The following is a 27,235-nucleotide window of genomic DNA, read 5'->3' as shown; positions in this document are numbered from 1 at the left end:
AGTACTTCCCGCATTAACGTAACATAGTATGATTTTTCATCAGCAGAATTGCAGATAGTTGTATAAGCACTTAGTATACTTGAGATGTGGGTTAACACGCACACGCACACACACACACACACACCCACACACACACACACACACGCACACACACACACGCACACACACACACACGCACACACACACACACACATACACACACACACACACACACACGCACGCACGCGCACACGTACGTGTGCCCCAGTAAAATTCGACCAAGATTTTTAACAAAAACCGAAGCGCTCTACAGAAATGCTACCGGTGCATGATAGCCGTAGTCATGTCTACTTAGGGCCAGTTTCCTTTTAATCACGTGGTCTTACTTATTTTTTTTATTTTATTGACTGAATTTCTTAATTATTGCTTCAATCGCAAACCCATCAATTACAAAGTTGTAGGACGACACATCGAATAACCTCCGAATCAAGCATTTGTTTCGTGCTCAACTTTGCCTCGTTGGTTTTTCTGCGAAATAACGAAAGCTCGCCAATCTATAATACGAAATAGATGCGCGCTTCCGCACCGCTACTGAAGCGCTCCGAAGCAAATAGCCACGGAATGACAGCTTTACTAGTGCTGGCAGCTCGATACAGGGCTTCAGGCTATGTGGCAGTCGAGGCATCATGATAACGCGCCGCAGACGCATTGATAGGCCTAACGCAGCCGTACGGGGCCGGGGGAAGGGGGGGGGGGAGGAGGTAAAGAAGACGCGAAACCGTAACGGCGCACTTTGCACTGTAATTTTGCGCACTCATCTTGTTCCGTAGGTAGGTGCGCCCGGAACGTATGTTCCACTTGTTCCATTTAGCAATAGAAACAAACCTTGCGCAGGCTATCTCCATATGATGCGTTTTGGTGGATCCGTTTGACCAGCATATGCTGTTGTTGATTACGTAAATGATTTTTGCTTGACATGTCAGTACGTAGATAATAACGGGAAATCTCAACGGTACCACGCCAGTGAGCTGCTCTTCAAGATGACAGTGATGTCATTCACGAATGATTGGAGAGCTCAAATGACTCTGGCTCTGGAGGCGGCGGATTGCGCCAAGTGGAAGACAGTCAAGCTACTCCGGATGTGTCAGCATGGAGGACGTCTTAATCAGCCAACAATACTCAGAACGTACGAAGTCCTTTGCGAGATGGGGAACTTCACTAGAAAGCGACACAGGACTGCGACGGTAGTTCAAGAAGCGGCAAACCGAGAACGCGCGTCAATATCTGCTTCTCCTTCTTCTCTACATGATTAAGGTCAAAAATTTGCTTTAATCTTGAAGATGTCGGCACCACTCGACGGCTAATGGTGCAAGCATTACGCCGATACCAAATTTTCAACGGTGGTTGGAGATTTCCTCAGTCGTTCGAGGTCTTTCCTGTGCGAACTCTCCCCCTACAGAGGCTCGGCGGGCGAGCTCAGCGTAGCTCCGCACGCTCAAGCCACGATGTTTACGGCTATGAAAATCACCGTTGACGGTGAGTATGTCTCTCCCAACGAAGTCAGTGAAAGCGCTGGGGGGACCACGGCATTATACAAGCGAAAACCCATCAGCCAGGACCCGCTCGGGCAGGGCGGCCGAGTCACCGACACGCCACGTGGCAGGAATAAAAGCCAGGCCCTGGCGAGTGTCATGACACGGCTAACCACTGCTTCGAGATTGCCTCGACTACCGAAAGAGCATGTTCTACTCCTAATCCGTCCACGTGGAGAAGTGGACATCAAGAAGATGGGCCACCTCAGAGTTGCCCAGGCCCTCATTACCGCCGCTAGACTTAAGGTGGCCGATACGCGGAAGATATCATATGTGCGAACATGGTGCAAAACATATTGGTGGCACGCCATCAAGGCGCAACGCCATGGCCTACGCCGATTGGAAAGCGATACTTATTGAACAAGAATGTTACGATATGTTAGTGCATATATTGCAGCCCCGAAAACTATTGCAAGGGAGTTATTCGTGACATTGATCCAACCATCGATCGAGAGGAGCTGAAACACCTCATCATTCGACCCAAGTATTCAAGCACCCTCGAGGTGAGAAGAATCAAGAGCACAAGCACGGTAGTCATCCTGTTTGATGGACTCAAAGTCCCAGACTGCGTAGAATGTGGTCTTAGTTTGGTCAAATGCTCACTCTAACTTTGTTGGGGTTTTCAGTCGGAGGGAAGGGACGTGTTCGCGTGGTACAAGCACGTCCATTGGCTTGATTGGTGGTAACGTGTTCGTAGCTTTGTTTAAAATTATGTGTCACCTCTGTGTCGTCCGCTGAAAAGATTCGCTGGTCATCCGCTTTATGAATGAATGAATGAATGAATGAAATATTATTTTGAAAGAAAAAACTACAAAGAATCTCTGTCAAAGCGGCTAACAAAAAGGCACGAATGCCTGACTAAGTGTCAGTCCCCTTCCCCGACCCGTTCCCAGTGCACAAAACACTCAACCACACAGGGTTAGCATGGTACACAATGTGGATACATAGACAAAAAATAAGAAGTACATGAAATACGTATAAGAAATATTGAATGCGATTTGTGCACAAAAGAATGAACAGTCATACCTGAAGCGACAGCAAATACATGTTCACTTTTTTTTAAGTGTTTAGGGGCGGTGATTCATTTACTATAGTGAATAAGCCAGGGTGATGATTCAGAAAATATGCAACTATGAATGCCGGCTTTTCCATGCCGTAATTTGTACGAATCTTGCCCTTGTTGTAAATTAATTGCCTTGTGTTGTATTTGTGTTCATTCGGGAGGTATGCTTTAAAAACAGCGCTTTCATTGAGGGTTACCTCTTTAAATATAGCATGGTTATTTTTTTGTTAATAGGTTTTTCTATTGTTAAAACACAATTATTCTTGAAAAGCGGACTGGAGTGGCTACCATATAGAGCGCATTCTCAATTCCCCGAATCACGCGTTTCTGCAAGGTTAGTACACTGTGTATTTTGGTTTTCGTCGTGTAACACCAAACAGATGGACAATATTGGTGGCGCTAATGCACTAGGCTATAGTATAATTGTTTTCTTTTAATTTAGAAAGCGATAGACGCGTTAATTTATTACTAACACCGATGGATCTTGCAGTGCTGGTTTTAATATTGACGATATGAGTGGACCAGTTTAGGTTTTTTTCAAACGTAACACCAAGGAACCTCTGGAACGTGGAACCTCTGGGACAGAGTGGAACGGCTCTATCTTTTTTTCTGTTTTTTTTCTTTCTCCCGCACCGGGAGCATCACCGCTGCCGTAAAGAGCCTCCCTACAAGCTTGCATGTAGGCTCCCTACGCTGTGAGAAAGGCAGCGTAGGGAAGGCATTCCGATGGGCAGTCCTTTTTCTGTAATCGTGGCTGATCTGTTAATGCAACACGTGGAAACGGCTGTGATAACGTGCTTGCTCTTTCCTGTCGAAATGCACTGTCGCTATGTGGATGAAACTTTTGTCATTGTCGAAAATAAAAACCTGCATGCCATGCATAAGGCGCTTAGTGCCGTCCATCATGCCATCCAATTTACATGCGAGACGGAAAATAGTGGCAGCTTAGCCTTTCTAGATGTGCTGGTACGACGGAGCGAAGGAAGTTCAGTAAAGATGGCCGTCTATCACAAATCTTGCGATAAACGGCTGACGATGCCACCCGCATACGCAGCGAAACGTCTATGTTTTTGTTATTTTATTGTTGAGTAAAGCCAGTGAAAACAACATGTTGAAGTACATTCAATGAATACTTCTGGTGGCCTGCCTACAAGAACCAGGCTTGTCGAAAATTCAGCCATATCCGTTCATCAGCCACTGAAAAGAAACGGCATGACCACTGTGGAAGGAACTCCTCTTGCCCAAGAAAGTACAACTCCTCCTAAAGAAACGACAGTAGCTCAAATTGGAGCCTCTGCAAAAGTGGAAACGGAGCGCGGCGACAACATCCCGCGGCAGTTGCCTCCCACCGGTTACGCCACAGACAAAAGGCCCCCGCCAACAAATAAAGGTCGCGCAAAGCGGCTACGTGAGCAGCGACCAGATATAATAAAGCGGTTAACTGCAAGGCCACGGAAACCAGCATGCACGGTCCTCCAAAATATCGTAGCCACGACGCATCGCAGCACCACATGCTCGTTGGACTCTTGAAGGGGGCAATCGGGACACAGCGAAGGTGGGATAATGCCCCACTGCTATAGCCTGTGACGAGTTGGAAGCACTTGGCACCCTAGACGCAACATGAAGTCACGTATGTGGCATGGCAGAAATGACGCCGTTATCACATCCCACGACTAGTTACTGGAACGTGCGCAGTGCGCTGGGGGAACCAGAGGAAGCAGTAAGGCTGACATGGTATCTACTACACGGTTTTCTAGAACGTCTACATCAGGACGTACCTGTTGTATGTGGCAATAAAATACCGCAGCCGTACAGTAAAATGCAGGTGCGTTTAATACTTGTGGTCCGCGACTTAGAAGCACGTCCGATAACATGTAACAAATTTTTGTACATTGACCACATATTGTGCCATTGTCCTCAATTTCAAGCCCAAAGACAGTATTTGTCCGACACATTGAGTAAACTAGACGATCGTCCTCTAAGTGAACAGACAATATTAGAGCACCGTCCCGACCGATCATCGGCTCAGAAGGCAGTGAAGGCACTTTTGTGTTTTCTCAGAACTTCTGGTTTGCTCGAGCGACTTTAACTGAAGTGCTGTCCGTACGCGTACCTACACCTTCTCTCTCCCTTCTTTCTCTTCCCCTTCTCCCTTCCCCCAGTGTAGGGTAGCCAACCAGACTATTGACTGGTTAACATCCCTGCCTTCCTGTATTCTTCTCTCTCTCTCTCTTGTGCCAAGGAAATAGCAAGCGAGTTCCCGCGCAGGACACTGATCGCGCTGTAACAGGCGGGACAGGAATCGCAGAGCAAGCAGCCGGCAGCACACATACACCGATGGAAACGCGAAGCCACCGCGAGGGCGTGGTTGCCCAAGCGCGGCGCGATAGACAAGTTCTGCACGGCCCGACCAGAAGTAGGAACTGAAAAGGGACTGCTAAGACCTCGTAACCCGTAATGGTGGCTGTACAAATCCAACCCATGAACATCTTGAATATTTCGCTTTACATCTTCAACAATTGCCAATGTTTCACACGGACGGTTCGTCGATGGAGCCGAATAATACCGCATAACCACCCCTACGGCATCTTACACAAGCTCAACAGAGGTACACTGACTAATATGACTTTAAGAGAGTACCTATTCACACACACGTTGTGATATCAAAGAAGGAGCTGTCATAATGTTACATTTTGTTAGCTGGGCGTGTCTTTTAGCTGAAACGTCTTATAATCGCCATCCTTTTGATTAAACACGTAAAAGTAGGTCAGTTTTGGACTCTTTCTGATTTTCCGTAAATTCATTGGAGCCAGCAACTCCGCCGAAGCACAAGCTCATTGAACCACGCCACCAGCCTTGTCCAATAAATGACGCAGCATATTACTATCATAGTAATTACACGGATGCTCCAGGCGACTATGTCGGTGTTGTCGGCGCCGCCATCGTCGAGCAGTCCCGTGTTACGTCTCCACACGGCCAAGGGTGTCAATTAGGCGGTGACCATGACAACCCACCGACCGCACCTTTCCTTCAGCAGCACCTATCCTTAAGTCAACGCAGCTTTGACGCCGACGGTTGACGGGTAAGCAAAAGACCCCTCCTCCTGCACCTGACAGCCTGAAGTAATGATGAAAAGTGCCAACGTCGAATGGTATACCGTGAGGACGGCTTCGGCCTTGGATTCCCGGATTGCTACGCGCTTGCTAAATATGCGGGGGTGAAGGTACGACATACCAGGCTGAGTTCCGCGGAATAGGGCGTTATCATGGGTGGGATATTGCGACCGAATCGACGATTGTGGTTGGCCGCGATACAGTCATCAGATTCCGAAGTCTAGTCACCAAGAAAAGACGATCGTATTAACACTGCTCCTGGGCCTTCGGTTGCCGCAACCGACACAGCGACGGCAAAAGGCTTCTTTCTTTACCATCCGGCGAGCGTAACGGCCAAAGAAGAAAAGTGTGGATACATAGGGCCGGGTGGGCTGACTTCGAGGAAGTGGCAGAAACCGCACGGTTTTGTGAAGTGCCACGGTTCCTCACAACCTGTTCTTTTGAGCCTAGTTCACGCCTGCCGCTTCGAAAAAGTGTATGTGTTCATGCTGTGCGTGCTTTTAGCATATTTAGGTTGGCTTTTTATCGAATGTGCTCTCTTTTTTTCATGTAGTTTCGTATTGCGGCGAAAGTGTACGCATCTGCAGCTGGCCTGTGACATAAAAGTGAATTCATTTATGCTCTGTTTTGAGCTCCACCAAAAGTTAGCGCATTTTCGTCGCTTTTGCAATGTTCACTATGACTTGCTCACAATGCCCGTGCGAGGAGAATCACGGAACACCAAAGAGGAATCTCTCCACGGGCGTCTTGCATTTCTTCTCTATCCCGGCTGCTGCCGAACGCGTCCTCAATATTGGAAGCATGAGCAGCGGCTACTCGCATGTTTTGTGTGCAGGAATATAATGGCCGAGAAAGGCCACAAAGGACCGCAGGCCCGCTGATAAGGATTAACATTTTTACTGCTTAACGTTAACATTGTTATACGCCCGATTCAGTAAATGGACATCGCATGCGCCATATGCACTGCATGTGAACCCCACGAAACCACGTACACATACTTTCACGCTGTCAAAACTTGAAACTCTGGTAAATACGCGCGTGTATGAGCATACATCGTGCATGCGTCATGTTTCGGCAACACGAACTCTTAACATGCGCGTGCTTTACGCCTTGAATAATGGTCCCTTGCTATATTTACTTCCGCAATTCCAACACGACATCTTTAGGGCCAGTTACCGAATGACGAAGCCAGATCTCGATGGAAAAACTGCTCCGCATGTCTCGAACGACCTTTTCCGGGGATTTCCTCCGGTAGCGTGTTAGCCGTCGTCTGCTACGCCAGGGCCAGCACGGGCGGCGCCACCGTCTAGGCCGCGCGAAGCGAAGGAGGAGAGAAGCGGTTGGCGCTACTTTTGTCGATTGAGGAGTTTTAGGCTGCCACGGATGCGAGCGCCATCTGATGGTGCTGCAAAGAACCGAACGGAGTGTGCGGCTCGTGTGCTCCTCTGTGATTGGTTGGCCTATACGGCGACAGAAGACCCACGCAACTACCACAGTGACGAAACCATAAGAAGTTAGGAAAGAAATGCTTCGCTTTTAAAATACATCATTCGGATAGAGCGAACACCACTTAAGCAAAATAAGGCACAACAAAAGAATTGCACACAATGAAAACTGACGCGCGTCTAAAGAGTCGGAAAAATATAGTACAGCCACGCGAATGTCCCTCGTGCAATTCATTGCTTTGACACGCGTGGCGCGTTGGCGCGTCTTCCGGATTAAGTTGTCCGCAATAAAAGTGAGCGCGCCCTTATTTTAGCCAACCATGAAGATAGCAGATAGTGTAATATGTGGCGCGTTACTGCGAGGTTGAGCATATGTCATCTTGTGACTCTATACATTCAATGCCGAAAAAAACTTACGCTTGCTCGGTGGTGCTCACTACATGGTGGCTGGCGAAATCCACAGCTCGTCTCTTATCGTACTGAACGTGGCACTTTGGCTCTGCAGTAATGTAAATAAACAGACCTGATCATTGTAACAGACGAGAGAAAACGTTTGGGGACCAAAAGTGGGGCTAATCTTTTTTTTTTTTTCTTACTTCCCAGCCTAGGCATGGAGGCTGAAATCAAGTGGTAGTGCGTATACCTGTATAGCTGTTTGAGTAGAGTCACGCATTGAGATAATTTCAGGTTGTACGGTTGTGCTCGAAGAAATTTTTTTTTTTATGATGCCATGGTCAGTAGACTTTTTCACTCAACTGCACCGTTAACTGTACAGTGTACCATACTTCAAAACTATGTAAGCTTCGCTTACATGAACAGTCATCAGGGAATGGTTCTTCACATTCTTTTTAAATGCGCAAGCGTTTACATGTTTACCCTACAAGAACATTGTCCTTCACGTAAGACAACGAATGGCTCATACTCCCTTAAGCAATGACTCCTACCCCCACAAGAAAGAAAAAAAATCAATGGCTCATACCCACGTATGACAGAGGCTACAAGCCCTCCGCAAGATAAAGCGAATAGTGCACAGATTCGTTGAAATCACCTACACAACACACAGAACAGAGCACGTTTTAGTAAAGAACAAGCTCAAAACAAGCATCCGATTCACCATTAAAGTACTGCATACCAACCTTAGAAAATGTAGTTGTGGTTTTGCAACAGCTTCGCTAAATTAACGTTAATTACCATTAATTAACACCAAAGATCGTGCGTTCCAATTCCACCAAAAGTTGAGGCTCCGAGTGCCTTAATTACCTCTATCTTAATGACCTATGAATAATTAACTTCAGCTTAACTAACATCGATGGTCGTGGCTTCTAGTGCCCAAATGAACCCTATCTCAATTGAACGGCCTTATCGAGCACGCTATCATTCATGATAAGCGAATGACCGATGAAGGCTGACAAGGGTTTATACTGGTCAGATCAAGATCCACAGCATTGATAATGACACCGGGCTTCCTCGAGATGAGCAAGTGGCCCGATGCGTAGGCACACTTAGATAAGTGCCATATGAGTTGCTGCATTATTTTCTTTTCATTCCAATCCCTTTCGATCTGCATAGGAAGCGCTTTCGCACCGCGGTGCGACGTCAGAGAAACAGCAGCACCGCAGCCCGTTCTGACATGGCTGTTGGTGTTGCAGCGGAAGCTCGGGCTCACTGCTGGGACAGCGGGGCGCGAAATCAAAACATGCGAAAAGCAAAAAAAAAAGAGAGAGCAAGTGACAGTACCACCCGGAGGCATTGCCAGTGATAGCAAGGTTTAGCATTGCGATCGAGCTGCTAGGAAGGTGCTTTGACTATACGGGGGAGCAACACACTGGCGTGACGCAGCACGCAAGGCGACTGCTGCAGCGCCAACGAAACAGCACCCTCCGGGCTACCAGGCGTCTTAGAACGCTAGTGCGATAAGCAGCGCCTCCAATGACCCCGGAGGCGTCGCCTCTTGATTGTGCACGAAACGAGACCAGCGCCAACCATCGACCTTAGTCAAATCGAAGTGAAATATTGCATGAATTTAGTTTAACGCTTACGGTCTCTTATTCTCAGAGCTGCGCGTACACGCAGGCAGCTGAACGGGAAAGACAGTGTGCTTAAGGTATGCCAGTAACGGAAGCCAGAAGGCCAAGCCTTGCTTTGGCACCGAGCCGGCAAGTGGAGAATCGCTGCACCAATTCTTTTTTTGTTTTTTGCAGCCAAACGCCGTACGCGTGTTTAAAGACCTAAACCTCGATGGGCGAGTGGCGCTCGTGTGGGATATAACGGGTGTTGCTGCTGGACATGGCGCTTTGGCCACGGTAACGATCAAGACCGCCGACGAGTGCAGCCGGTGGTACACATGAAGGATAAAGGGCCTATTTTAAATTACTAACTAAGCCGATAGTTTTAAGGACGCCGTGTCGCAAGAAAGCCGGTGCTGGCGTCACGCATCCAGCATTGACCATGGTTTCGGCAAAAAACATTTGGATATAAGCACCCCCGACCACGCATACCCACTCACGCACAGCCTCTATACAGCGCAATGAAGTTACTGAACTTATTGAATTTTGCAAAGAAAATACGTGAGAAAAATTGTACCGTGCGACTTCCGTACAAGCAACAGACGCGATAGTGCCAGACTGTAATTTGAATATACGAGAAAAAATAGTTCTGTAACGTGGAAACTGAAACACAAATCCTTTTTCCAGCGTTTGTACGAAACGCAGACCGGCTGGCGCTAATCTAGGAAGCCACTAAGAGCCGCGCCTGGTTCCTTGCAACACCTCCAGATGGCGCTCGCCTCCACCGCATCGCGGCGGAGGCGACACTCTCCCGCCTGGGAGAGCATTCATGTATGCGTAGAGGAATAACATTAATTCACAGTCGAGGAAAAGAACTAGGAAGCTTACCAGCAAGTATGCGGCCTGTATGGTGAGCAACACAGCAACAAAGAACGTCAAGTGGTAAGTCAGAGATACTAAGATGATCTCATGGTCTGAGGAAATGTAGAAAACCTTTCCATGCTACATAAGAGGAAAAAATGAAATCAGAGAAAAAAAAGAATTTATGATAACTCAAAGGGAAGTTCTCAACTTTTCGACGCGAGATCAGTATACCTTAGAATACGCGCCTATAAAGTGAGATAGAAGAAGAAAAAAAAGGCATGTGCTTGCTGCGGTAAGGCTAGGGGAACGATGGAAATTTTTTTGTTAGAATGTGAAGATATTGGCCAAGTGGTCAATTTTAGGAATCACTCAAAGTCCTTGAAGCCCTTTGGTTCAGCGCGAGTAGGGTGAAAGTAAACATGTCCGCAATAGTGATTAGTAAGGCGCGATATGAAGATTGGTGGAAGAAAAGCAGGGAAGCTACAAACAACGGAAGAATGCAAAAACAAAGTTCACAATAGGGGTTCAGGAACTTTGGTTATGGGAAATCATCGTGGGTTTCTTTCCTTTCCTTTTTTATTTTTTAGCATGGCTAGGTCATTAGGCCAATGAAATAACAATAGCTTGGCGACGCAAACCACCACGCATTTCCTAAGGGCACGCTCATAACATCCATCCATCCGCCCATTGACGACTTCGCAAAAGGCTGCGTTTCTGCCACAACGATCCCTTTCGTGCATGGAGATGCCCGCCCGCGTTTTCCGGTATACATTACGGTTACATAAGCTACAGCAACCGGGAAGCGGGAGAAGCAGTCAGGGATCTTCGAATTCTACGGCGTTCCACTCTTAAATGCGAAGCTTAAGCGTCCTCGAAACTTTTACAATGGGTACAGATACGGAAGCCCACTTTATGCTGGAGCATATTAAACGTCTGAGTTCACCTGAGGACACGTCAGCCCTTCTGCACGAAAAGTCTCCGCTGTTAATACGGTCGTCTTTTCTAGGTGAATAGACTTGGGAACCTGACCACTGTATCCTGGCCGACCACAATCGTCCGATCGGTCGCAATATCCCACCCATGATATCGCACCATTCCGCGGAACTCCGCCTCCTATGTCGTACCTTCGCCCCTGCATATTTAGCAAGCGCGTAGCAATCTGGTAATCCGAGGTCGAAGCCCTTCCCACGGCAGCATTCGACGTTGGCCCTTTTCATCATTACTTCAGGCTGTCAATTGCAGGATGAGGGGTCTTTTGTTTAGCCGTCAGGTGTCAGCTTCAAAGCGGCGTTGACTTAAGGATAGGTGCTACTGAAGGAAAGGTGTGGTCGGTGGGTTGTCATGGTCTACGTCTAATTGTTGCCCTTGGCCGTGTGGAGACGTAAGACGGGACTGCTCGACGACGGCGGCGCCGACACCAACGGCGATGTCACCACTAGCGTGCGTGTAATTACTGACAGTAATATGCTGTGTCATTTATTGGTCAGCGCTGGTCGCGTGGTTCAATGAGCTGTGCCTTGGCGGTGCTGGCCCCAATGAATTCTCAGAAAATCAGAAAGAATTCAAAACTGTAGCACTTTTACGTGTTTCATCAATTGGATGGCGATAATAGGATGAATCAGCTAAAAGACGTCTCCTGCGAACACAATATTAGATTACGACTACTCAGCCTTTGCTATGACTACGAGTGTATGAATTGGTACTATGTCAAATTCACCCTGAACTTTGTACGCCTAAGGTGGTTGACCAAGATGCAGTAGACGTGGTTATATGTCATTCTTTGGCTCCGTCGACACTCTCAATCTACCGCGCTTAGTATGACAGTTCAGTTTTAGAGGCCTCAGTGTTTCGGGCATGAAAAAATTTGATTACCGGAGAACTATGGCACGATGAAACTCGCTTAGTTACTTAGGCAATTCTTTCATTTTCCCTTAATTGACGGATGAGCAACGTTTAATTATTCAAATTTTAAGTATTTTTGGCTGCAGACTCCAAGCGTGACACGCATAGTCATAGAGCACTTTGAGAACCTCTGAATAGTTTGTTTCGTACACGATAAATCTCACATGGTCCTTTCTTCCATGTTCCAAAGAAAGCCGGCGAAATACGAAAAGACGCCACGTGACGGGGCGATTGCGCACTGTTATTGTGCTGCTCTCAAGCGTGCGATGAATGAAAAAGGTCGGCTGCAGCAAGACTGGCCAGCGAGAGGGCGTTATGTCTGGTGTAATTATCTGGGCGCGCGGCTTTTATCGCACGATAAATGCGTGCTGCTGGCCGAGCAGTGCCGAAGCGATAAAGCGTCTAAAGAGACAAAAGAGAACAAGAACATAGCTTTGCTTTTTTAAATGCTTGAAATGGGCAAGAGCTGCCAGCCTGCCGACGGAGTGTAAGGGGGTTGGGTGGGGAGGCGCGTTAGGGCCGGAATAATTTGCCAGTGGCCTTCAATTCAAAAAGCGCTCTTTGATTATAATGCGCATTCGGATAGTTCACCATCTGCTCCAGGCACGTTTGGCATCTCATAGGCACATTCTCCAAGGTGTTCTTGATCATGGTATCAGGAATAGAGTTGCAGACTGCTCCTATTTTATCTTTAAGGTTCTCTGATGTTGTGTACTTGTTGTGATGTTGTGTACTCTGATGTCCGGTGTACTTGACCGCTGACGTGGCCCCAGAGAAATAAATCCAGGGTATTTAAATGTGGTGACCATATCGGCCAAGCAATGGGTCCGTGCTGTCCAATCCACTGCTACGGGAATACTTGATGCAGCCATTTGCAAGCTTTCTGCTGCGCTGCGCGGGAGCACCATCATGCTGATACCAAATATCCTTGATCCTCTTGCCAATGAAACTTCGCAAAGAAAATCCTCGAGTGCCCCCTCAAGGATGTCGTTGACGTATCTTTTGCATGTAAGTGTATTATCAAAAAACACGAGGACAATGATGGTACCATCATAAATTGCATGCCGCACAATAACCGACCACTGATATTTTTGTTTCTTAAAAAGCTAGTGAGGGTTTTCATCGCTCCAATAAAGAACGTTGTGGATGTTCACTTGGGCATTACGCCAGAAGCGTAGCTTCAGTGGTCCACAGTATTTTGTTGACGAAGCGTAACTCCTCCTCTGTCTGGATTATAATCCAGTTATATATAATCAAGTAACATAACATGACTCTTCATCAGCAGAATAGGAGGTGGCTGTATAAGCACTTAGTAAACTTGGGATGAGGAATCGGCCACACACACACACACACACACACAAAGACGTATATATATATATATATATATATTTGACGCATCGACTATTGTAAGTTACGCTATACGCATACATGCACATCTCGCACTGTATTATATACGGGATGGATATATTTTGATATTGCTGCTTTTACGTAGTGACCAAAATTGCACCATGTTCAGTCGCGTCTACGCCCCTATTTCTTGCGAGAGATCGCGCCTCGTGAGATATGAGCCGGTGAACGTGGTCTCCTTTCGCCAGAAACCGAGGGATAATATTGAAACTTGGCTTTTGCATGACGCCTAGATAAAAGGAGAGGGAGCTGTTTTTCTTTAAAAAGAAGAAGCTTGTACTCTAAAATGCCATAACGTGGCTGTAATTTTCTCTTCCTTTCATGTTACATCATGTAATGAGAATGGGAAATAAAGAAAGGACGCCTGTAAATAAATGCACTTTTGGAACGGCGTAACTTTCGCACGTGTTTTACGCTGACAACGCATGATCACAAAGTCGCTTTGCAATTGTAAACATCGTTATGGAAGTGCCATGTTGGAATCAGAAACGAGTAATACCACAAAACACAGGACGTATGCACCAGACGATCGAAGCGCTTCATCCGTATCCTTCTTATATGTCGTGCTTTGCGCTGTTACTGGGATTTTAATGCAACCTGTACCATCCGCCCCAAGTTCGCAATTTCGTAGAAGTACCATAGTAGGGCCTCCAATCCGCCACCGTTAATGATCGACATATATTCTTCGTTCCTATACATTAGGCTTCGGATGATGATGATGATGAAAAACTTTATCCCTCTTTAAAGGGAAGGGGGCAATGGATGAAAGGGTGGGGGAGGAACTACTTGAAGTAGACCTCCTTTATCCTCTCAAAGTCGGCCGGGAAACAGCTTGATTATGTTCAAACCTAAATACGCAAATTATTTCCACCATTGAGGTTATTGCATCAGTGGATAACGCATTGACATTGTGAAGTGTAGTAACCTTTCTCTCTTCTTTCTTTTTCCTGCAGATACAATGAGACAACAATTCGACAGATACACATAGGGCTGCTTACGTGTAGGAATACGAAAGGATTATACTCCCTTTGGAGAAATGTTTTCGATTGATGTGTTCGACATGCAATAAAATCTGCTCTCCTGAATCGGTGTGTGTGTTTACGTATACGGTGGGCACATATCACTTAATTTTATACACTCATAACGTGGCGTCGACCTTTCATCGCAGTAGACACCGAACCGATGAAATGCGAACAGCAAGTGACGCGCTGGAGGGAGGGCGCTCATCTCATATACTCATGACGTGGCGCCACCTCCTCCTCATTGGCTGCGTCGTCACGTGCCCAATGACGCACGCACGTGACCACACCTTTAGTGAACCAGATGGCTGTGATGTGAGGAGTGCAATCACGCACGCACTGGGCACATCTTCAGTCAGCCAGAACCGCGGCGCCCACTGGCGTCGGTTGAAGAACGCTCGTCTCGTCGTACCCTGGAGGCCCGGGTTCGATTGTCACCCAGACCGAGATACACCAAATCCATTCATTTACGTTATTTACAGGAACCTCTCTGAGAAATCTGACGCCCATCCAAGCATTTTTGTTGTGGTTTCACTCTTTCCGCCACCTTTCGGCCCAGCCGACTACCACGAACTTTCGCGTAATGGAACACGTCATGTCGTCTTTCTTGTCCGTGTCAAGCCAGCGCTACGACTTGGATTCACACCCAATGCTTTCGCTGTAAATATTGGTCAGAGAGAATAGCCATGAGTATACGTAGAACTCCATAGAATATGCAAGGGGGACCCTATAGCAGGTGTCGACCAGCTGGAATTCAGTGGTGAGCTCACTTGAAGTTTGAGGCGGGGCCAAGTTAAATTTAAGGGTTGGACCAACTAATTTTGGGTTGAGCCAACATGAAATTTGGGGTAGGCTGAACCTTGCTCTGGCACCGAGCCAACTGAGCGGAGCGTTGACTGCTGCGAACACTTTAACTACGTCGGTTTTTGCAGCCAAACGCAGTCCACGTCTCTGGAAACCTAAACCGCTGTGCACGAGGGGTGCACGTGCTCTATATAACGGAACGCTCGACAACGCTGGCGCCGGCACCAACGGCGAAGGCGCCTCAAGCCTACGTATAGTTACTATGACAATGTTATGCTGCGTCATTTATTGTTCAATGCTGCTCACGTGGTTCAGTGACGTCGTGCGTCGGCGGAGTCGATGTCCCCATTGAATTCACGGAAAATCCATAGTAGTTCAAAACGAACGTACTGTTGCAATTTTTAATGAATTGAATGGGAATTATAGGAAGCTTCAGCTAAAGGACATGCTCCCCGTGCAAAACATAACATTGTGCTATCCCAACTTCTCTACGACGATGTCTGTATGAAAATGTAGTCTCTCCAATTCATATCCTAAAGGCTGTGCTCGACATGGAGGTTCTTTTGGATGCCAAAGGCGGGGTGAATTGCGGTTATTTGGCTCCATCGACACCGTCTGATAAAAATATAATCGTCAACCGCAGTAACTGTGACACTTCAGTTTCAGCGGGCTCATTGTTTCGGAAAATTGCAACTGAATGCTCCCTGCAATGCCTATCACATCTCGGATATGGAGAAAATGTGATTACCGGCGAACTGTGGCACGATGAAATTCGCTTGTCGGAGCGTGTTTAAGTGGATATATATATATATATATATATATATATATATATATATATATATATATATATATATATATACAGGCTGTCCCACATAACTTGAGGCAGATTTAAAAATGAAAAGTATCAAATGAAATTATTTTTCCGGTTATAAGAGAACGCAACAATGTTGTAGAAAAGGTTGAGCCTGACATAGCATTCCTTGTGCGCGCAATATTCAAAGCGACCTCACGGCGTCAGAATTTTTTTGCAGAAAGAAATCGCTTCATAATAAGTACTTCCCGCATTAACGTAACATAGTATGATTTTTCATCAGCAGAATTGCAGATAGTTGTATAAGCACTTAGTATACTTGAGATGTGGGTTAACACGCACACACACACACACACACACACACACACACACACACACACACACACACACACGCACACACACACACACACGCACACACACACACACACACACACACACACACATACACACACACACACACACACGCACGCACGCACGCGCACACGTACGTGTGCCCCAGTAAAATTCGACCAAGATTTTTAACAAAAACCGAAGCGCTCTACAGAAATGCTACCGGTGCATGATAGCCGTAGTCATGTCTACTTAGGGCCAGTATCCTTTTAATCACGTGGTCTTACTTATTTTTTTTATTTTATTGACTGAATTTCTTAATTATTGCTTCAATCGCAAACCCATCAATTACAAAGTTGTAGGACGACACATCGAATAACCTCCGAATCAAGCATTTGTTTCGTGCTCAACTTTGCCTCGTTGGTTTTTCTGCGAAATAACGAAAGCTCGCCAATCTATAATACGAAATAGATGCGCGCTTCCGCACCGCTACTGAAGCGCTCCGAAGCAAATAGCCACGGAATGACAGCTTTACTAGTGCTGGCAGCTCGATACAGGGCTTCAGGCTATGTGGCAGTCGAGGCATCATGATAACGCGCCGCAGACGCATTGATAGGCCTAACGCAGCCGTACGGGGCCGGGGGAAGGGGGGGGGGAGGAGGTAAAGAAGACGCGAAACCGTAACGGCGCACTTTGCACTGTAATTTTGCGCACTCATCTTGTTCCGTAGGTAGGTGCGCCCGGAACGTATGTTCCACTTGTTCCATTTAGCAATAGAAACAAACCTTGCGCAGGCTATCTCCATATGATGCGTTTTGGTGGATCCGTTTGACCAGCATATGCTGTTGTTGATTACGTAAATGATTTTTGCTTGACATGTCAGTACGTAGATAATAACGGGAAATCTCAACGGTACCACGCCAGTGAGCTGCTCTTCAAGATGACAGTGATGTCATTCACGAATGATTGGAGAGCTCAAATGATTCTGGCTCTGGAGGCGGCGGACTGCGCCAATTGGAAGACAGTCAAGCTACTCCGGATGTGTTATCATGGAGGACGTCTTAATCAGCCAACAATACTCAGAACGTACGAAGTCCTTTGCGAGATGGGGAACTTCACTAGAAAGCGACACAGGACTGCGACGGTAGTTCAAGAAGCGGCAAACCGAGAACACGCGTCAATATCTGCTTCTCCTTCTTCTCTACATGATTAAGGTCAAAAATTTGCTTTAATCTTGAAGATGTCGGCACCACTCGACGGCTAATGGTGCAAGCATTACGCCGATACCAAATTTTCAACGGTGGTTGGAGATTTCCTCAGTCGTTCGAAGTCTTTCCTGTGCGAACTCTCCCCCTACAGAGGCTCGGCGGGCGAGCTCAGCGTAGCTCCGCACGCTCAAGCCACGATGTTTACGGCTATGAAAATCACCGTTGACGGTGAGTATGTCTCTCCCAACGAAGTCAGTGAAAGCGCTGGGGGGACCACGGCATTATACAAGCGAAAACCCATCAGCCAGGACCCGCTCGGGCAGGGCGGCCGAGTCACCGACACGCCACGTGGCAGGAATAAAAGCCAGGCCCTGGCGAGTGTCATGACACGGCTAACCACTGCTTCGTGATTGCCTCGACTACCGAAAGAGCATGTTCTACTCCTAATCCGTCCACGTGGAGAAGTGGACATCAAGAAGATGGGCCACCTCAGAGTTGCCCAGGCCCTCATTACCGCCGCTAGACTTAAGGTGGCCGATACGCGGAAGATATCATATGTGCGAACATGGTGCAAAACATATTGGTGGCACGCCATCAAGGCGCAACGCCATGGCCTACGCCGATTGGAAAGCGATACTTATTGAACAAGAATGTTACGATATGTTAGTGCATATATTGCAGCCCCGAAAACTATTGCAAGGGAGTTATTCGTGACATTGATCCAACCATCGATCGAGAGGAGCTGAAACACCTCATCATTCGACCCAAGTATTCAAGCACCCTCGAGGTGAGAAGAATCAAGAGCACAAGCACGGTAGTCATCCTGTTTGATGTACTCAAAGTCCCAGACTGCGTAGAATGTGGTCTTAGTTTGGTCAAATGCTCACTCTAACTTTGTTGGGGTTTTCAGTCGGAGGGAAGGGACGTGTTCGCGTGGTACAAGCACGTCCATTGGCTTGATTGGTGGTAACGTGTTCGTAGCTTTGTTTAAAATTATGTGTCACCTCTGTGTCGTCCGCTGAAAAGCTTCGCTGGTCATCCGCTTTATGAATGAATGAATGAATGAATGAATGAATGAATGAAATATTATTTTGAAAGAAAAAACTACAAAGAATCTCTGTCAAAGCGGCTAACAAAAAGGCACGAATGCCTGACTAAGTGTCAGTGCCCTTCCCCGACCCGTTCCCACTGCACAAAACATGCAAGCACACAGGGTTGGCATGGTACACAAAGTGGATACATACACAAAAAAATAAAAAGTACATTAAATACGTATAAGAAATACTGAATGCGATTTGTGTACAAAAGAATGAACAGTCATACCTGAAGCGACAGCAAATACATGTCCACTTTTTTTTTTAGCTGCTTAGGGGCGGTGATTCATTTATTATAGTGAATAAGCCAGGGTGATGATTCAGAAAATATGCAACTACGAATGCCGGCTTTTCCATGCCGTAATTTGCACAAACCTTCCCCTTGTTGTAAATTAATTGCCTTAAGTTGTATGTTTATGTTCATTTGGGAGGTATGCTTTAAAATTAGCGCTTTCATTGAGTCTTACCTCTTTAAATATTGCAGTGGCTATTTTTTTATTAATAAGTTTTTCTATTCTTAAAATACAATTATTCCTGAAAAGCGGACTGGAGTGGCTTCCATATAGGGCGCATTCTCAATTCCCCGAATCATGCGTTTCTGCAAGGTTAGTACACTGTGTATGTTGGTTTTCGTCGTGTAACACCAAACAGATGAACAATATTGGTGGCGCTAATGCATTAGGCTATAGTATAATTGTTTTTTTAACTTAGAAAGTAATAGAAGCCTTATTTATTAATAACACCGACGCATCTTGCAGTGCAGGTTTTAATATTGCCGATATGACCGGAACAGTTTAAATTTTCTTCAAACGTAACACCAAGGAACCTCTGCAATGAGGAACCTCTGGGACAGAGTGGAACGGCTCTTTCTTTTTTCCTGTTCTTTTTCTTTCTCCCGCACGGGGAGGATCACCGCTGCCGTAAAGAGCCTCCCTACAAGCTTGCATGTAGGCTCCCTACGCTGCCATAAAGGCAGCGTAGGGAAGGCATTCCGATGGGCAGTCCTTTTTCTGTAATCGTGGCTGATCTGTTAATGCAACACGTGGAAATGGCTGTGATAACATGCTTGCTCTTCCCTGTCAAAATGATATGTCGCTATGTGGATGACACTTCTGTCATTGTCGAAAATAAAAACCTGCATGCCATGCATGAGGCGCTTAGTGCCGTCCATCATTCCATTCAATTTACATGCGAGACGGAGAAATAGTGGCAGCTTAGCCTTTCTAGATGCGCTGGTACGACGGAGCGAAGGTAGTTCAGTAAAGATGGGCGTCTATCGCTAATCTTGCGATAGACGGCTGACGATGCCACCCGCATAGGTGGCGAAACGTCTATGTTTTTGTTATTTTATTGTTGAGTAAAGCCAGTGAAAACAACATGTTGAAGTACATTCAATGAATACTTCTGGTGGCCTGGCTACAAGAAGTAGGCTGGTCGAAAATTCAGCCATATCCGTTCATCAACCACTGACAGGAAACGGCATGACCACTGTCGAAGGAACTCCTCTTGCCCAAGAAAGTACAACTCCTCTTACAGAAACGACAGTAGCTCAAAGTAGAGCCTCTCCAGAAATGGAAACGGAGCGCGGCGACAACATCCCGCGGCAGTTGCCTCCCACCGGTTACGCCACAGACAAAAGGCCCCCGCAGCAATTAAAGGTCACGCAAAGCGGCTACGTGAGCAGCGACCAGATATAATAAAGCGGTTAACTGCAAGGCCATGGAAACCAGCATGCACGGTCCTCCAAAATATCCTAGCCACGACGCATCGCAGCACCACATGCTCGTTGGACTCTTGAAGGGGGCAATCGGGACACAGCGAAGGTGGGATAATGCCCCACTACTATAGCCTGTGACGAGTTGGAAGCACTTGGCACCCTAGACGCAACATGAAGTCACGTATGTGGCATGGCACAAATGACGCCGTTATCGCATCCCGCGACACATTACTGGAACGTGCGCAGTGCGCTGGGCGAACTAGAGGAAGCAGTAAGGCTGACAACGGTATCTACTACAAGGTTTTCGAGAACGTCTACATCAGGACGTACATGTTGTATGTGGCGATAAAATACCACAGCCGTACAGTAAAATGTAGGTGCGTTTGACACTTGTGGTCCGCGATATAGGTGCCCGCCCGGTAACATGTAATGAATTTTTGTGCCAAGGAAATAACAAGCGAGTCCACGCGCAGGACACTGATCACGCTGTAACAGGCGGGACAGGAATCGCAGAGCAAGCAGCCGGCAGCGCACATACACCGATGGGAACGCGAAGCCACCGCGAAGGCGTGGTTGCCCAGGCGGGGTGCGATAGACAAGTTCTGCACGGCCCGACCAGAAGTAGGAACTGAGAAGGAACTGCTAAGACCTCGTAACCCGTAATGGTGGCTGTACAAATCAAACCCATGAACATCTTGAATATTTCGCTTTACATCTTCAACAATTGCCAGTTTTTTGCACGAAGGTTTCGTCGATGCAGCCGAATAATACCGCATAACCACCCCTACGGCATCTTACACGAGCTCAACAGAGGTACACTGACTAATATGACTTTAAGAGAGTACCTATTCACACACACGTTGTGATATCAAAGAAGGAGCTGTCATAATGTTACATTTTGTTAGCTGGGCGTGTCTTTTAGCTGAAACGTCTTATAATCGCCATCCTTTTGATTAAACACGTAAATGTAGGTCAGTTTTGAACTCTTTCTGATTTTCCGTAAATTCATTGGAGCCAGCAACTCCGCCGAAGCACAAGCTCATTGAACCACGCTACCAGCCTTGTCCAATAAATGACGCAGCATATTACTATCATAGTAATTACACGGATGCTCCAGGCGACTATGTCGGTGGTGTCGGCGCCGCCATCGTCGAGCAGTCCCGTGTTACGTCTCCACACACACAACGGTATCAATTAGACGTTGACCATGACAACCCACCGACCGCACCTTTCCTTCAGCAGCACCTATCCTTAAGTCGACGCAGCTTTGACGCCGACGGTTGACGGGTAAGCAAAAGACCCCTCCTCCGGCACCTGACAGCCTGAAGTAATGATGAAAAGGGCAAACGTCGAATGGTATACCGTGAGGACGGCTTCGACCTCGGATTCCCGGATTGCTACGCGCTTGCTAAATATGCGGGGGTGAAGGTACGACATACCAGGCTGAGTTCCGCGGAATAGGGCGTTATCATGGGTGGGATATTGCGACCGAATCGACGATTGTGGTTGGCCGCGCGATACAGTCATCAGATTCCGAAGTCTAGTCACCAAGAAAAGACGATCGTATTAACACTGCTCCTGGGCCTTCGGTTGCCGCAACCGACACAGCGACGACAAAAGGCTTCTTTCTTTACCATCCGGCGAGCGTAATGGCCAAAGAAGAAAAGTGTGGATACATAGGGTCGGGTGGGCTGACTTCGAGGAAGTGGCAAAAACCGCACGGTTTTGTGAAGATCCACGGTTCCTCACAACCTGTTCTTTTGAGCCTAGTTCACGCCTGCCGCTTCGAAAAAGTGTGTGTTCATGCTGTGCGTGCTTTTAGCATATTTAGGTTGGCTTTTTTTCGCATGTGCTCTCTTTTTTTCATGTAGTTTCGTATTGCGGCGAAAGTGTACGCATATGCAGCTGGCGTGTGACATAAAAGCGAATTTGTTTATGCTCTGTTTTGAGCTCCACCAAAAGTTAGCGCATTGTCGTCGCTTTTGCAATGCTCACTATGACTTGCTCACAATGGCCGTGCGAGGAGAATCACGGAACACCAACGAGGAATCTCTCCACGGGCCTTTTGCATTTCTTGTCTATCCCAGCTGCTGCCGGACGCGTGCTCAATATTGGAAGCATGAGCAGCGGCTACTCGCAAGTTTTGTGTGCAGGATTATAATGGCCGAGAAAGGCCACATAGGACCGCAAGCCCGCTGATAAGGATTAACATTTTTACTGCTTAACGTTAACATTGTTATACGCCCGATTCAGTAAATGGACATCGCATGCGTCATATGCACTGCATGTGAACCCCGCGAACCCGCGTACACATACTTTCACGCTGTCAAAACATGAAACTCTGATAAATACGCGCTTGTATGAGCACACATCGTGCATGCGTCATGTTTCGGCAACACGAACTCTTAACATGCGCGTGCTTTACGCCTTGAATAATGGTCCTTTCCTATATTTATTTCCGCAATTCCAACACGGCATCTTTAGGGCCAGTTACCGACTGACGAAGCTAGAACTCGATGGAAAAACTGCTCCGCAGGTCTCGAACGACCTTTTCCGGGGATTTCCTCAGGTAGCGTGTTAGCCGTCGTCTGCTGCGGCAGGGCTAGCACGGGCGGCGCCACCGTCGAGGCCGCGCAAAGCGAAGGAGGAGGGAAGCGGTTGGCGCTACTTTTGTCGATTGAGGAGTTTTAGGCTGCCACGGATGTGAGCGCCATCTGATGGTGCTGCAAAGAACCAAACGGAGTGTGCGGCTCGTGTGCTCCTCTGTGATTGGTTGGCCTATACGGCGACAGAAGAGCCACGCAACTACCACGGTCACGAAACCATACGAAGTTAGGAAAGAAATGCTTCGCTTTTAAAATACATCATTCGGATAGAGCGAACACCACTTAAGCAAAATAAGGCACACCAGATTTGCACACAATGATAATTGACGCGCGTCTAAAGAGTCGCAATAATATAGTACACTCACGCGAATGTCCCTCGCGCAATTCATTGCTTTGACACGCGTGGCGCGTTGCCGCGTCCTCCGTGTTAAGTTGTCCGCAATAAAAGTGAGCGCGCCCTTATTTTAGCTAACGATGAAGATAGCAAATAGTGATAATATGTGGCGCGTTACTGCGAGGTTGAGCATATGTCATCTTGTGACTCTATACATTCAATGCCGAATGAAACTTACGCTTGCTCGGTAGTGCTCACTACATGGTGGCTGGCGAAATCCACAGCTCGCCTTTTATCGTACTGAACGTGGCACTTTGGCTCTGCAGTAGTGCAAATAAACAGATCTCATCACTGTAACAGATGAGAGAAAACGTTTGGGGACCAAAGGTGGGGCTAATTTGATTTTTCCCACTTCCCAGCCTAGGCATAGAGACTGAAATCAAGTGGTAGTGCGTATACGTGTATAGCTGTTTGAGTAGAGTCACGCATTGAGATAATTTCAGGTTGTACGGTTGTGCTCGAAGAAACTATTATTATATTTTTTTATGATGCCATGGTCAGTAGACTTTTTCTCTCAATTGCACCGTTAACTGTACAGTGTACCATACTTCAAAACTATGTAAGCTTCGCTTACATGAACAGTCATCAGTGAAAGCTTCTTCACATTCTTTTTAAATGCGCAAGCATTTACATGTTTACCCTACAAGAACTTTGTCCTTCACGTAAGACAACGAATGGCTCATACTGCCTTAAGCAATGACTCCTACCCCCACAAGAAAGAAAGAAAATCAATAGCTCATACCCACGTATGACAGAGCCTACAAGCCCTCCGCAAGATAAAGCGAATAGTGCACAGATTCGTTGAAATCACCTACACAGCACACAGAACAGAGCACGTTTTAGTAAAGAAGAAGCTCAAAACAACCATTCCACTCATCAATAAAGTACTGCATACCAACCTTAGAATATGTAGTTGTGGTTTTGCAACAGCTTCACTAAATTAACCTCAATTACCATTAATTAACACCAAAGATCGTGGGTTCCAATTCCACCAAAAGTTGAAGGTCCGACTGCCTTAATTACCTCTATCTTAATTACGTATGCCTAATTAACTTCAGCTTAACTAACATCGATGGTCGTGGCTTCTAGTGCCCAAATGAACCCTATCTCAATTGAACGGCCTTATCGAGCACGCTATCATTCATGATAACCGAATGACCGATGAGGGCTGCTAAGGGTTTATACTGGTCAGATCAAGTTCTACAGCATTGGTAATGACAGCAGGGTGCCGCGAGATGAGCAAGTGGCACGAGGCTTGCGCATACTACCAGAGGAGTCTATTCCATTCCAACCTCTCTCAACCGGCAAAGGAAGCGCTTTCGCACCGTGGTGCGACGTCAGAGAAACAGCAGCACCGCAGCCCGTTGTGACGTAGCTGTTGGGGTTGCAGCGGAAGCTCGGGCTCACTGCTGGGACAGCGGGGCGCGAAATCAAAACATGCGAAAAGCAAAAAAAAAAAGAGAGAGAGCAAGTGACAGTACCGCCCGGAGGCATTGCCAGTGATAGCAAGGTTTAGCGTTGCGATCGAGCTGCTAGGAAGGTGCTTTCACTATACGGGGGAGCAACACACTGGCGCGACGCAGCACGCAAGGCGACTGCTGCAGCGCCAACGAAACAGCACCCTCGCTGCTACCAGGGGTCTTAGAACGCTAGTGCGATAAGGAGCGCCTCCAATGACCCTGTAGGCATCGCCTCTTGACGGCACGAAACTAGACCAGCGCCAACCATCGGCCTTAGTGAAATCGAACTGAAATAGTGCATAAATTTTGCTTGTCCTTTACGGTCTCTTATTCTCAGAGCTGCGCGTACACGCCGGCAGCTGAACGGGAAAGACAGTGTGCTTATGGTATGCCAGCAACGGAAGCCAGAACGCCGAGCCTTGCTTTGGCACCGAGGCGACAAGTGGAGAATCGCTGCTTGTTTTTTTTTTCTTTTTTTTTTGCAGCCAAACGCCGTACGCTTGTTTAGGGCGAGCGGCACTCGTGTGGTACATAACGGGTGTTGCGGCTGGAAATCGCGCTTGGGCAACGGAAACCACCAAGCCCATCGACCAGTACAGCCGGTGATAGAAATGAAGGAAAAAGGGCCTGTTTTAAATTACTAACTAAGCCGATAGCTTTAAGGGCGCCGTGTCACAAGCAAGCCGGCGCCGGCGTCCCGCGTCCAGCGTCGACTATGGTTCAAGAAACATTCCGATACGCGCAAACCCAACCACGCATACCCTCCATGTAGCGCAAAGAAGTTACTGAACTAATTGATTTCGCAAAGAAAATACGGCAGAAAAATTGTAAAGTGCGACTTCCACACAACCAACAGACGTGATAGTGCCGGACTGTAATTTGAATATTCGAGAAAACATAGTTCTGTCACGCGGAAACTCAAGCACAAGCTCCCTTCCCAGCGTTTCTGCCAAACACAGACCGGCTGGCGCTAATCTAGGAAGCCACAAAGAGCCGCGCCTGGTTTCTTGCAACACCTCCAGATGGCGCTCGCCTCCACCGCATCGCAGGGGAGGAGGCACTCTCCCAGCTGGGAGTGTGTTCAGGTATCGGCGGCGAGGAGTTACGGAGTCGCCATCTATCGGAAGCGCCTCGCTGGCGTAGTATGAGGGATCACGTGGCGCGCTCCTCATAGGATTTTCTGTCAGCGCTCACTGAAAACACCACGCGCGAGCTCTCCCGGATAGTTCTGTAAGTACTTTTGAAACGAGATAAGTTTTTTACTGTCTAAATAATAACCTTGAGCAAACTGAAAGCACAGAATCGTTTACAGACGCTATGTCTCTTTACCGAATACGCACAGTGAACGCCACTGCGCGCGGTCGCCGCGATGGAGTCTCCCGAACCGGCTTCTTGCGTGAAAGGTAGGCAAACGCTGAGAGCAGAGTATGTGAAATATGTTCTTATAGTGTTTGTATAACTAAATAGAGCCTAATAGAACGAAGCCTCAATGCAGCGATCGCGCAGATTCCCAGCGACCGGCGCGTCGGGATGCTTGTCCGCGCACTGTTTCGCTTTCACCGCGTGCGCGTTTTCGCACCGTGCCATGAGCACGGTGCGAAAACGTGCTCATGGTGCCGGTACTCATGGTGCACGGTGCCGCAGAATATGAGCATTTGACAGTATACAAGCAACCATTGCTGCGTGGGCGCTATCAGAACTATTCAAAAATAATTTCATTGTAGAGGCTTTGAAGCCTACGGGGACTGTGATGTGCGGTCGCGACGATTCAACGTTTCTTTCTTTTAAATTCTTGGACGTTTCAATATTACTTCTCGAGTTGCGCCGCACTGTATATTTATCGGCGTTCACAGCGTGCGATTTCCCGCTGCTTCTCTTTTGGTAATCCAGTGCATTAATCCATAACACAAACATGACCATATGCCATGCTTTTTTAATGTGCTTCTTACCACTGCCTTTCCACTCCAGTGAACTTGCCAGTATCTATAGCATCGACAAGTTCATAGACCAAACCGTCATGACATTAGTCGGGCAGGGGACTCGGGCGAGCGTCTCAGTACGCGTTTCCCGAACATCGCATACCCGGCGGCGTAGCAGAAATCTTTCTCGCGTCTGTGCTTGCTGCATACCCGAGTTGTAGCCGATGAGCGTTTGCCGGTTTTATGTTTCGCGAGCCAAGCTTCACGCAGCTTCTTGTCCTGCGGCTACGTGTGAATAAGGCTGACACCTGGCTCCGCTGCGTAAGTCCGGCACTGCGGCACCGAGCAGTAGCCTACCATGTTGTGCGTCTTCAAAGGCAGCCACTACCTATTGAAGTGCTTTCAAGCGTTGTAAAGGAGACACTCGAAGCGGGAAAATCTCATCACTAAATGAGGACCGCTGCGTACGAGGGAATTTAAACTCTCGTTTTCAGCTCGCTTC

General features: G+C 47.4%; 1 long non-coding RNA gene across 1 annotated transcript in view; it reads right to left on the bottom strand.

Annotated features, from left to right (window-relative positions):
• LOC139047744 (uncharacterized) overlaps positions 1 to 27,235 on the bottom strand; it is a 184,200-nt gene that overhangs the window by 40,806 nt on the left and 116,159 nt on the right. The window contains exon 2 of the long non-coding RNA XR_011507345.1: positions 7,610 to 7,691. This is a non-coding gene — a long non-coding RNA (uncharacterized lncRNA). The remainder of the gene's footprint in view (positions 1 to 7,609; positions 7,692 to 27,235) is intronic.

The sequence above is a fragment of the Dermacentor albipictus genome, chromosome 7 (genome assembly GCF_038994185.2).
Source record: "Dermacentor albipictus isolate Rhodes 1998 colony chromosome 7, USDA_Dalb.pri_finalv2, whole genome shotgun sequence".
NCBI lineage: Eukaryota > Metazoa > Arthropoda > Arachnida > Ixodida > Ixodidae > Dermacentor > Dermacentor albipictus.
The sequence above is the reverse complement of the archived record's forward strand: the minus strand, read 5'-3'. Positions and strand labels throughout refer to the sequence as shown.